Source organism: Mobula hypostoma, chromosome 10, assembly GCF_963921235.1.
Source record: "Mobula hypostoma chromosome 10, sMobHyp1.1, whole genome shotgun sequence".
Taxonomy (NCBI): Eukaryota; Metazoa; Chordata; class Chondrichthyes; order Myliobatiformes; family Myliobatidae; genus Mobula; species Mobula hypostoma.
The window spans coordinates 66,745,506-66,759,511 of NC_086106.1; the positions used below are offsets into that span (position 1 = coordinate 66,745,506).

Below are 14,006 nucleotides of genomic sequence, written 5' to 3' on the forward strand. Positions count from 1 at the left end.
CTAAATTCCTTCAAATAGGAAATTCAGGTTGTCTTTGGGTTATAAACACCTGACTTATGGACCACCTTACATATGATCAAGCTCTCATTGTTAATAATCACAAAAGTCCAACAAACATACAGTACATTCCCACAAATCTCCACCATCTTTTTACTATTAGTTCTAGTCTCATCAGTCTTTATGTACTTTTGATGCCATTCACTCTGAAGCTATGGAAATATGGGGGGTTATTATATCAAGTAACCTTTGTGTATTTTCCAGCTCACAGACCACATCAATTAATGGATATATTTGTAAAAACAGCATCCATTTGTTTTCCAAAGATGGCCTGTAATCAAGGACAGAACTCATACAGAATCTGAATAGATTCCTAACAGACACGTTGACAAGATTTAGAATTATCCTCAATGAGTTCCTTATTGAATAGCAACTTGCAGAGGAAACATAGCAAAGTATGTGTTCAGAATTACTTTGAGCTTCATTCAGATGTTACAGTAATGAATTATTTTCAAATGTACCACTTCCGTCCGTGGACTCACTTTACACCGCACGCTGTCGGAGCAGTGCTGCCAGGATAATCAAGGACACGACCCACACAGCCAACACACTTTTCATCCCTCTTCCCTCCGGGAGAAGGCTCAGGAGCTTGAAGACTCGTACGGCCAGATTTGGGAACAGCTTCTTTCCAACTGTGATAAGACTGCTGAACGGATCCTGACCCGGATCTGGGCCATACCTTCCAAATAGCTGGACCTGCCTCTCGGTTTTTTTTTTGCACTACTTTACTTCCCATTTTTCTATTTTCTATGATTTATAATTTAAATTTTTAATATTTACTAACTTCAACTATTTTCAATTTTTTTTAATTTAATATTTGTAATCCAGGGAGTGGGAAGCGCAGAATCAAATATCGCTGTGATGATTGCACGTTCTAGTACCAATTGTTTGGCAACAATAAAGTATAAAGTATAGAGTGCCACAGTAGCATACTTACCTATGTACACTACCTCTGACATCTCCCCTAAACTTTCCTCCACTCACCTTTAAAATAACCTTCTCTGGTATTAGACATTGCCATCCAGGGTGAAAGGCATTGGCTGCTCTCTATCTGCAGTACTGTGCAAAAGTCTTAGGCACTCATAAATATAGGTAGGGTGGCCAAGACTTTTACACAATACTGTATTTGTCACTGTGGAAAGGAGAGTGAGCTTGTAAATCTGGCGGGAACAAAGTATGTTGAGAATGGTGAGTGTGGAGTGTCACAGGAGGGGTGTGGGACAGGTGGCAGAGGAGGAGTGCCAGGGTGGAGGTGGTGCAGTTGAAGTTATACCCAGCCCTGAGACACCAAGCACAGTAATTTGATTCCAAACAATTGATTTATTGATCATTAGAGAATGCCCCTCTCATGCTTCCCACTTCCTCCCTCTTCTCTCAATTATGATTCCCCTTTCCCTGCCCCCTTTCTACCCTCAGTCCAAAATAGACACCCACATCAGAATCAGTTTCATCAGTTCCTGTCACTTAAGAGAACAGTCCCAGCTCACGCAACTTTTCCACATACCACACGTACTCTAATTTAGGCAGCATCCTGGTAAATTTCCTCTCCATAGCTTCTGTATCTCTCCTCTATGAGACAACCAGATCTGAACATGATATACCAAATTATTTTCAGATATTCCATTAATTTTGACCAGTGAATCTCACATAAGTGGTAGGGAAGTTACTGGAAAGAATTCTTAGTGATAGGATTTATGAGATTTTGGAAAACCATGGCCTAACTAGGGAGACGTGTCTTACTAACTTGACTGAGTTTTTTTGAACAGGTGATGAGGATGATTGATGAAGGTAGAGCTGTGGATGTTGCCTACATGGATTTTTCTAAGGCAGTCGACAAGATCTCTCATGGAAGGTTCATCCAGAAGATTAAGATGCATGAGATCCATGGTGAATTGGTCATTTGGATCTAGAACTGATATGCATATGGAAGACAAAAGGTAGTGGTCAAAAGGACTTATTCTAGCTGGAGATCTGTGATTAGTGGAGTTCTGTAGGGATCTGTACTGGGACTTCTGCTGTTTGTGATGCATATGAACAACCTGGATGAAAGTGTAGATGGGGGGGTTTGAAAGTTGGCAGATGATGCAAAGATTGGTGATGTTGTGGATACTGAGAAGAGTGGCAAAAGGATACAGCAGATGTAGTTTAATTTAGTAAAATATGAAGTGTTGCAACTTGGCAGGTAAAATGTAGAGACAGTATACTGTTCAGGGCAAGACCCTTAAGGGTTGATGAGCAAAGGGATCTTGCGATCCAAGTTCATATATCCCTGAAAATGGCTATAAAGCTTAATAGGGTGACTAAGAAGCATATGGCATGATTGTCTTTATTAATCCAGGCATTGAGTTCCAAAGTCAGAAAGTTATGTTGCAGATTTATAAAACTCTTATTAGGCTGCTTCTGGAGTATTGCATACAATTCTGGTTGCCCAATTATAGGAAGGATATTGAGGCTTTGGAGAAGTCGCAGAAAAGGCTTACCAGGAAGCTGCCTGGATTACATAGAAACATAGAAAACATAGAAAATAGGTGCAGGAGTAGGCCATTCCGCCCTTCGAGCCTGCACCGCCATTCAGTATGATCATGGCTGATCATCTAACTCAGAACCCTGTACCAGCCTTCCCTCCATACCCCCTGATCCCTTTAGCCACAAGGGCCATATCTAACTCCCTCTTAAATATAGCCAATGAACTGGCCTCAACTGTTTCCTGTGGCAGAGAATTCCACAGATTCACCACTCTCTGTGTGAAGAAGTTTTTCCTAATCTCGGTCCTAAAAGGCTTCCCCTTTATCCTCAAACTATGACCCCTCATTCTGGACTTCCCCATCATCGGGAACAATCTTCCTGCATCTAGCCTGTCCAATCCCTTTAGGATTTTATATGTTTCAATAAGATCCCCCCTCAATCTTCTAAATTCCAATGAGTATAAGCCTAGTCGATCCAGTCTTTCATCATATGAAAGTCCTGCCATCCCAGAAATCAACCTGGTGAACCTTCTTTGTACTCCCTCTATGGCAAGAATGTCTTTCCTCAGATCAGGGGACCAAAACTGCACAATACTCCAGGTGTGGTCTCACCAAGGCCTTGTACAACTGCAGTAGTACCTCCCTGTTCCTGTACTCGAATCCTCTTGCTATGAATGCCAGCATACCATTCGCCTTTTTCACTGCCTGCTGTACCTGCATGCCCACTTTCAATGACTGGTGTATAGTGACACCTGGGTCTTGTTGCACCTCCCCTTTTCTTAATCGGCCACCATTCAGATAATAATCTGTTTTCCTGTTTTTGCCACCAAAGTGGATAACCTCACATTTATCCACATTAAATTGCATCTGCCATGAATTTGCCCACTCACCCAACCTATCCAAGTCACCCTGCATCCTCTCAGCATCCTCCTCACAGCTAACACTGCCGTCCAGCTTCTTGTCATCTCGCAAACTTGGAGATGCTGCATTTAATTCCCTCATCTAAGTCATTAATATATATTGTAAACAACTGGGGTCCCAGCTCTGAGCCTTGCGATACCCCACTAGTCACTGCCTGCCATTCTGAAAAGGTCCCATTTATTCCCACTCTTTGCTTCCTGTCTACCAACCAATTCTCTATCCACATCAATACCATACACCCAATACCATGTGCTTTAAGTTTGCATACTAATCTCCTGTGCAGGACCTTGTCAAAAGCCTTTTGAAAATCCAAATATACCACATCCACTGGTTCTCCCCTATCCACTCTACTAGATTAGAGGGCATGTGCTCCAACAAAAGGCTGGACAAACTTGGGTAATTTTGAAGGTAATTTTGAAGGTAGACAAGTCACTTGGACCAGATGGACTACAATCATCTGAAATAAATAGCTGATGAGATTGTGGAGGAACTAGTAGTGATATTTTAGTCACTGGGAGGGAGGCTAAAGACATGAAATAGTAACTCAGTCAACCTAATTTCAGTGGCTGGCAAGATATTAGAGTCCATTATTTCGGAATAATTGGAGACGCATGATAAAATAGGCCAAAGTCAGCATGGTTTCCTTCAGGGGAAATCTTGCCTGGCAAATCTGTTGGAACTCTTTGAGGAAGTAACAGGCAGGATAAACTAAGGAGAGTCAGTGCATATTGTTAACAGATTATTAGAAGGCCTTTGACAAGGTGCCGTACATTAGGCTGCTGAGCAAGAGCACACGGTATTACAGGAAAGGTAATGACATGGACAGGAGATTGGCTCACTGGCAGGAGGCAAAGAGTGGGAATAAAGAGGTCATTTCTGGTTGGCTCCAATGACTACTGATGTTCCACAGGGTTTGGAGTTGGAACAACTACTTTTCATGTTATATGTTAATGATTTGGATAATGGAATTGATGGCTTCGTGGCTAAGTTTGTGAACTGTATAAAGACAGATGGAGGGGCAGGCCTTACAGCACAAGTGTGGTCGAACTAGAGTTTCACACAGCTGCAACATTACCTCAAGGTTCTTGAACTGATTCCCTAACTACTTAAGGCCAGTACACTATACATCTTCTTAAACACCCTGTCAAATTGTGTAGCAACTTTGAGGGAACCATAGATGTGGATACCAAGATCCCTCTGTTCCTCCACACTGCTAAGAATCCGGTCTTAACCTAACACTCCACTTTCAAGTTCAATTTTCTAAAGTGTATTACTTCACACTTTTCTGAATTGAACTCCTCCTACCACTTCTCCACTCAACTCTGCATCCTGTTAATATTTCTTTGTAACCAATGACAACCTTCTACATTATCCACAGTACCTCCAACCTTCATGTCATCTGTACACTTATGAACCCATCCTTCCATTTTCTCATCCAAGTTATTTACAAAATTCACTAACAGCAGAGTTCACAGAACAAATCCACGCAGAGCACCACTTCTGTAATCCTGCAGCCAAGTTCCCATGACTTTCTAGATGAGTCTTTCCAGCCACTTATTACTTTAATTGGTAGAACAGAAGACAAACTGCATGAAGAACTTAGTGAGACAGACAGCAGCTATGGGGGGCGGGGAGGGTGAAGAAATGAATTATCAACATTTCAAATCGAGACACTGCATCAGAATTGAGTATGGAGAGGGAAGATAGCCAATAAAAGACAGAGGAATGGAGAGACAGGACAAAAGATGAACTGAAGTGTTGATCAATGCTGGCAGATTGTCAGGAAGGAGGGAGAGGGGTGAAGTTGAGAGAGGGATCTAGTGATAGGTGGAATTAGACAGGAAAAAAATGGCAGATGGAGCCAGTGGGTGGATGGGGAGGAAAGAATGCTGTTGAAAGGTGGTGAGCAGAGACAAAGAGGCTGTCAGTGCTGGAGTCTGATAAGTAAAGGAGGAGATAATAGGAACCATTAAGGGAGAGATGACGGGCAGATAGAACCATGTAACCATTTAAAGAGCAGGACCCGAAGGCTATAAAAGCTATCTGGATTGCATCTAGTACGAACAGAAGAGTCAGATGAATGCATGAGGAATTTCTGGGAAATTCTCTACCTCTATAAAGCAGGATGAGTTGCAACTAACCAAAGTGAGAACAATATCCTTGATGGGAGGTTTACTACCATTATTGAGGAAGGCATAAAGTGAGTTGGCAAGAGGAGTCTCAGAGTAGCTGTTCAGATGGGAAGAAACAATCATCGAGAGGAAAAATAGTTTGTAAGTACAGGAGACAGAATAAATGAATAATGCACATCAAGGAAACTCAAAATTAAATTGAATCTATTTTAATGCAAGGAACATAACTAGTAAAGCAGATGAACACAACATTGTAGTTATTGTTGACATCACCGCAAAAGGTTGAAGGATGCGAAAGACCGGCAACTCAATGCTCCAGGGTGCAGAATTTTCAGTTAAGACAGAGGGGGAAACAAAAGAGACATGCAGTTGGTTGAAGGCTACATTAGTTCAGTATTCAGGAAATACATCCTAGATGGCTTCTCAAACAGGGCCATATGGATAGAGATGAAGAATAAAGAAAGGTGTGTAGGTGTGGTGGAGGGATGGGATTGGGAGGTGGGTGAGTATATTACAGTCATTGATCATGTGGAGAGTAGTCAGAGGGCTTTTCCCAGGGCTGAAATGGTTAACATGAGAGGCCACAGTTTTAAGGTGCTTGGAAGAAGGCACAGAGGAGATGTCACGGGGTAAGTTTTTTTTTTACACAGAGTGGTGAGTGCATGCAACGGGCTGCTGGTGACAGTGGTGGCGGCAGATACGATAGGGTCTTTTAAGAAACTCCTAGTTAGGTACATGGAACTGAGAAAAATAGAGGGCTATTGGCAATGTTTCCTCTAATTTTTAGTAGTCAGTGCGCGCAAAAATCTTATGTTATGCAAATTTTTTCCTGTGACAAAAGTATGTGAGCACTGAATGCACACATGGCACAGTGTATGCAGGTTTACAAAATATTTGACATAAAACTGCACAGAATAACAAAATAACACATATTTAAGTCATTCAGTTATTTTTTCTCTCTCCTGTCTTTGGCATTTACCCATCCTTTGTAAACCCTATCTAGACTAATAGAACTTCCATCCCATTGATAGTTCTTGATTCTCATTGACATATCCAAATGACATTCACCTAAATGATTTCTCAGCTTGTTTTTGAGTTGATTCATTAGGCTAAAACCTTGCTCACAGTCCATACTAGACGCAAGAAAGGTTCCCCCAATGTCCATCAACTGTGCAAGGTCACAAAACTGTTCATTTTGAGGTACAAATGCCACCATTTGAGCAAAGTTTGAAATCAGTTTGGATTTAATGCTTTTCTTGCACAGAAAATTTGAAATCATTAAACTGTCTATTACAGTATTTTCAGCTAGAAACTCATGATATTTTAGACAGAAGGCTTTAACTCGTTCATCGCCAAATCTGAAGTCACAATCCGCAACTACGATGAAATCAAAAGCTGACCATTCTTGTACCTCATCTTCAGGAAACCTTTCTTATAAATGAACACAACGACTATTTATAAAAGTCAACAGCGAACTTGTATCTACCGTGATGTTTTCTTCACGTTGTTGGCTTAGCAAAACTTTTAACTTTGTCACTCCACGAAACATTGTCTCCCAGATACTGCTTTCTTATCTTGTTAATTTTGCCTCGCGCAAAATGAAGTGAATCAATCGGTGTCAGGCCACTCTTTTGCAGAATCTTGCACAGTGCAGCCAGTTCAAAGACATAACTTAAAACCTGTAAAGCTACTTCAAAGTGATGTTCATCAAAGACATCACTTAAAACCTGTAACGTTCTTTTGCGCTTCACGCCCTTCACTTCTTTTGAATTCAACATAGTGAATCAATGTTGTTTTCAATAAAAACTTAGTAAGCTCTCTACAGGACTTGAAAGAGATCTTTGTAAACTTTACAATATGAACACTGTCCGCCAAAGATGGCTGCCGCCGTGATGCAGCTGTACAAACTGGAACAGGTAAAGTGAGGTGACATAAATTAGTGACGTGCATTGTGGTATTTGAAAAACCGACTAACTAGTTAACAGTAACATTTAGCTAAAAGATTATTTTCAATAAATATAATTGTTAATTACATTATTTTAGGTAATTAACCTTTTGTGCGCACATTAATTTCTTTTGTGCACTGGTTGAAAAAAGTGTGCGCGCACACACACACGCACAGCTTAAGGCTGATTTATACTTCTGCATCAAATCGATGCTGTACTTACAGCGTCGCCACGAACCCTACGCAGATCCCTACACTGTAGCATGACGCGCACCTCTCCCAAAATGTAACTACGCATTGCAGCAACGCAGACCGTAACAACTGTGATTGGTCTGCTTGCTAGCATCGCATTTCCTCCTACGCTGCAATAGCTTCCTATTGGTCGACTGAAGGGCAGGGAAGGAACTCTGGCTGCAATGCTTTCCATAAAGCTTTACAGACCTCCGAAATTATGGAGGTCACATTTCGCTTTTACAAAAAAAGACGCTCGCTTTAAACTTGTTTACCCCAAGAAAGACTACCACGACCATGAAGCCTTCCATGGGCAGGTGTGTGCGTATGCGCGATGTACCTGAATTGCACAGCGATGTAGACACACCAATGCACAAGTATAAATGCTCACAATGCATGTAGGCCACTTGCGTAGGCTACGGCGTCCATTTGACGCACAAGTATAAATCAGCCTTTAGAAGGAACCTAGGCTATGGGTAACCCTAGGCAAGTTCTAAAGTAAGTACATGCTCGGCACAGCATTGTGGGCCAAAGGGCCTGTATTATGCTGTAGGTTTTCAATGTTTCTTCTATGTTTCTATATGATTGGTGTAAGGGACGAATAATGGGGGACACCTGTCAAGAATCTAAGTACAGGGTGGTGCTTAAAAAAGAAATCAGGAAGGCCAAGATGGATCACAATAAATCAGTGGCAGGGAGAATGAGGGCAAAACCAAAAGTATTCCATAACCATATTAAGGGGAATGATAATAACTAGAGAAAATGTAGAACCCACTAAGGATAACAGTGGCAGTCAGTGTGTAGAGCCAAAAAAAGATACAGGTGAGATGCCCATATCTTTTCAATGGTATTCACAAAGAAATTAGATTTGGAGAATTCAGTGAAGGGGTCACTGAAAAAATGTTGGTCTCCATAAATAAAGAGGAATTATTTGATTCCTCAGCAGGCTTCAAAGCAGATATAGTGTCTTGTATTCATCCCCTAAACATTTGTTCACATAAATGAGCACTGCAAAAGGGATTTTGATCAATTTAACTGGATTTTTAAAATTTGTGAATTACATGCTCTTTTTTTGACAGTACAAACCAAAAAAAAAACAGGGAAAATTGTAAAGGATGAAAAAAATGAAAAAATCAAAAACTGTTGTGTCAGCAGTTCAAAAGTATTCACCCCACTTTACTCTATACTTAGTTGAAACACTTCTTGTAGCAGATAACAGCCAATAGACTTTTTGAATAAGTCTCTATTAGCCTTGTAGCATATGATGGAGCAAGATTTGCCCATTCCTTCTTGTAAATTTGTCTAAGCAGTGTAAGGTTAGTTGGGGAGTTACAGTGGACAGTGAGCTTGAGTTCTTGCCACAGATGTTTGGTCAAGTTCAGGACTCTGACTGGGCCACTCAAGGACATCAATTTTCTTCATTTGAAGCCACTCCATGGTTCCTCTGGCAGTATGCTTTGAGTGGTTGTCCTGCTGAAAGATGAACTTCCTCCACAGTTTAAGCTTTCTGACAGAGGTCAGCAGGTTTTTATCCAGGATCTCTGAATAGCAGCATTCATCTCCTTATCAATACTGACCAGAATTCCAGTCTCAGGATGGTGGCTAATGCACAGTATTAGACTTAGGCCACACGTGCTGCTTAGCTTGGAGGTCAAAAGTTCCACTTTAATCTTATGCAACACAACACCTTCTTCCAAATCTTTACAGTATCTTCTAAGTGACACTTTTCTAAGCAGGCAAGGATATGTTTTTTTTAAACTCAGGACTTCTTCTTTGCCACTCTTCATTTCTTCAGTTGAAATGACTCCATGGTTGTTCTGGCAGTGTGCTTTGCGTCATTGTCCTGCTGAAAGATGAACTTCCTCCACAGTCTATAAATACCCTTTTTGAGCAAGGCCTTAGAGATCGTAGAGCTATGAACTTCATCTCCATTTGCAGCCACTGACTTCTGTAGCTCAGAGTGACTGTTGGCATCACAGTAGCCTCTCTTACAAGTGCTATTCTTCTTCGGCAACTAAGCTTAGAGGGGCAGCGTGACTGCAGCTTCCTATTTTTCCCACTTTTTTACAACAGACTGCACTGAGCTCTGAGGTATATTCAGTGCCTTTGAGATGATGTTGTACCCTTCCCATATTTCTGCTATCACCTGACTTGACTTGAATGCTCTTTGTCTTCATTTTGGTATGCTCTGTTGAAAATCTACCATCCTGTTGGACCTTAGAGGGAGAGGGAACATTTATTCCCAAGAATTCATTGAAAACAGGTGATCCTCAATTTTCCAATGCACTTCCAACAAATTGGGTGAATTGGTAAGTTAATATACTCTACTGCCCCAGAGAAAAGTTAGCGTAGTAATTACAGAGGGAATAAATTCTTCTTCAGCCTCAATTTTGGTTTTTACTTTTTTAGTAACTTGTTGACAGGTTTTGGAATTTTTTTTCTTTAGATTTAACATGATACACAATGTTTTATAGATTAGCACAAAAATCCTTCTTTTATATATTTTACAGTTAGAAAACAAAACAGTAAAATGAAAATAGTTGTGGGAGCTGAATATTTTTCAAAGTACTGTAAATCCTCATCAGAGGATGGGATTTAATTTGGCTGCTAAAGGTGGCAATCTGGCAGATTTTTAAAACTTTGCAGGCTCAAATGAGGTACCAGATGACTGAAAGACAGCAAGCATGATTGCCCTTTCCAAGAAAGTAACAGGTTAAATCCAAGTAACCATGCATCTGTGAACATAATATTAATGGAAGGGAAGATAGTGGAAAAAAAATCTAAAAGAAGGATTTATAATCATTTGAAAAGGCAGGGACTCAGTCAACATAGCTTTGTCATGTGCACATACTGTCAGACTTATTTGAAGTGGACACAAAGTGTGCCGACAAGAGCAGGACAGTAGATAGGATTTATAGGGACTTTAGTACAACATTTGACCGGCTCCCACACGGGACAAGTGCTCCAAAGGTTTTCACCCATAGAATCTCGGTTAAGCTGACAAAGTGAATCCTAAAATTGGCTTGGCATTAAAAGATAGAGTTAATAGTTGAGGGTCATTGTCTTGTGATTGGTTGTCTAGTAGTAGTGTCCCACAAGGATTGATGCTGCAACTGTTGTGCTTATGATTAATCTGAATGACTTGAAACTGAATTTGGGAGGCATAAATCAGTAAGTTTGTGGATAACACGAAGACTGTTAAGAGTTGATAGCGTAGAAGGTCGTCTTAGGCTGCAAAGATATGTTGAGATATTAGTGAAATGGGCTGATAAATCACAGATGGATTTTAATCCACACAAATTTGAGGTGATATATTTTGTAAGTACCAATAAGGCTGTGACATACACCATGAATGGACAGACCTAAGGAATTATTGAGGAATATAGAGATCTTGTAGTACAAGTACCTTAATGGTGGCAGTAAAGGCAGTTAACGTGGCTAAGAAAGCATCTGGATACAGGTCTCTATTATCTGCGCAGCAAATTCAGGAATAGGAAAGTTATGCTCCAACATTATAAAACCTTGATCTGACCTCAGCTGGAGTACGGCGTTCAGTTCTGGTCACCATGCTACCAAGGGTGTGATAGTCCTGGAGAGGGTGCAGAGGAGATTCAGCAGGATCTTGCCTGGGATGCAGCAGTTATGAGAAGTTATGACTCATTAAGTAATGACCTCAGAGTCAGGATGCACAACTGCTCCTCCCTCCCATCATCCTCAACATAGGTCCTCTCTTCCCCCCCCCGCCCCCCCACACCAGGGCTGTGCACTGAGCCCACTGTTGTACAATCTGCACACACACAACTGCATGGCTAAACACCTGAATAATCACATTGTCAAGTTTGCTGATGACACGACACTGGTAAGGCTCATCACTAACAACCAGATGGACTACAGAGGGGTAGAAGAGCTCAAGGCCTGGTGCCCGGTAAATAACCTCTTCCTCAATGTCAACAAGACAAAGGAGATGGTTATCAACTTGAGGAAAATTTGAACCACTCATACTCATCTTTACATTGGCAGCACAGCAGTGGAAACTGCAAACAGTTTCAAACTTCTTAGAGTTTACATCTCACACAACTTCATGTCCCAGAACACATCCTACACAATCAAGAAAAGTCACCATTGCCTCTACTTTCTGAGGAAGCTGAAAAGAGCCAGACTATGCACATCAATACTCAAGACCTTGCAAGAAGCACAGCACAGAGCAGCATGATACTGAAATTTCACTGTGGTAGACAGGAAGTCTCTACAATAGGTAGTCAAAACTGTCCAACACATCACTGGCATCAGCCTACCTGCCGTCAAGGACATACTTACAGAACTGGAAAAAGGCCAGCAATCTCACCTACCCTACTCATGGAAGGATTCCACCCACCTGCTCACGTACTCTTTGTCCAGGACCCTTCATGGAGCAGGCTACGTAGCATTCACACCAGAACCACGAGATTTCCCCAAGTATTAAGGCTGAGCAACACCTCCAACCACTAACCCATCCCTCCGTCCCACCACCACTACATTGCCTGTCAGAGCCACCTTATGTATAGACACTCTTTGGCCTAGCATCACTTTACTGATATACATCAATATATATAAGCTACCTTAGGTATTTATATTTATTTTTTTTAGTATCATTGTGTTCATTATCTTTTTGCTTCATCAGATCTGGGATAAAATTATTTTGTTCTCCTTTACACTTGTGTATTAGAAATGACATTAAACAATTGCGAATCTTGACAGTCTGAAGCAGACAGGTCTGTTCTCCCTGGAGAGGTGGTGGTGAAGAGGGGAGATGACAAAGGTCCATAAAATTCTGGAGAGGAATAGATGGGGGAGGCAGCAGGAAACCTTTGCCCATATCGGAGGTTGATTAAACTAAGGGACATACTGTAGCTTTAGGGTAAAGGAGAAGAGATATAGAGGGGCACCATCTTCACCCAACTATGGAAAGTAACTGACTGCACTACCTGAGAGAGTGGTTGACATGGACAGGTCACAACATAAGTATCTAGACAAGCAATTGAGTTAATAATTGTATTAATATGGAAGTATGTCCACCCTTTCCTGTGGACAAGTTGAGTCAAATGGCCTGATTACATGCAGTTTGATTCTATGACATCTGAGTTTTCAGCTGGACATGGTACAGCCTTCCAGACTCATTACCAAGTTCAGTAAACTGGGACTGCAATACTATTACCTGTACTTCTTCTGGACTTGTGTTTCTTCATTCATCACCAGCGACATGTCTTTTTGCTGCATATGTATGTTAATTTTTTTCTCCCCCTCCCAAATCATCATCTATCCCCACTTTTGCATTTCAGCCCCCTCCACACTTTCTCTGCAGATTAATTAGTCATGCTGTTTAGTTTAGAGATATTAGGTTTGTTCTCCAAAACTGTCTCTCCTGTATATTGAAGTTTTTATTATGCATTTCAAAATTTATACTTCAATTTGGGTAATTATCTAATTATAATAAAACACATGTGAAATTTAAATATTTTCATCTGTATTCTGAAAATCAATATAAACACATTGACACAAGAAGCATCTCTGAAATCTAAATAAAAGGCTCACAAAAATTGTTTCAGACTTTAGCTCAGTGCAATTTAGAGGAAAAATGGTTCTGACCTTTTCATGGAGGCTACTTCTTTGTTCATGGTATTTAAACTTCAAAAGAGGAATTTAAACGTGACATTTTCTTGAAAAAGATTGGTATATGATGAACCCTGATTTATCAAGAAAAAATGAAATTCTATACTCCTTACCTCAGTTAATGATTTTAACAAAACAGAAGTAAAATTTAACAGTTTACATTTGACTGCAACACATCTTAATACACAGGATATAATAGATCTGTTTGAAGTTATTTTCTATTTATTACACAACTTAATTATAGCAGAAGTTGGTTCCTATGCTGAGACAACCAATGGTAACCTACACCAAACTTTAGTTCATGTAATCTAGATGATAAATTTTAGTAAGCTGTTTCATTATGAGATCACAAAGTTCATATCTCAGCTACAGTCTATCCTCAACTGATCTACGCATTCACCTGTTATTTGTAATTACTGAATGTTGCCTACAGTGTACATCTTATTTTTTGTTTCCTCTATCTCAATCTGAGAATCACTGACAACAGCTGTAGCTATCACCAGCTGTGGCACTAAAACCAGCTAATTCATTTCAGAATTGGGATCTTCCAATTTGGGAAATAACAGACAAGAAAAAGCAATTACATACACTACCAACAGTTTACAT

At 40.5% G+C, this 14,006-nt stretch overlaps 1 protein-coding gene across 4 annotated transcripts in view; it reads right to left on the minus strand.

Annotated features, from left to right (window-relative positions):
* Window positions 1–14,006, minus strand: part of diaph2 (diaphanous-related formin 2) — a 638,125-nt gene that overhangs the window by 410,912 nt on the left and 213,207 nt on the right. The gene's annotated exons all lie outside the window — the stretch shown is intronic.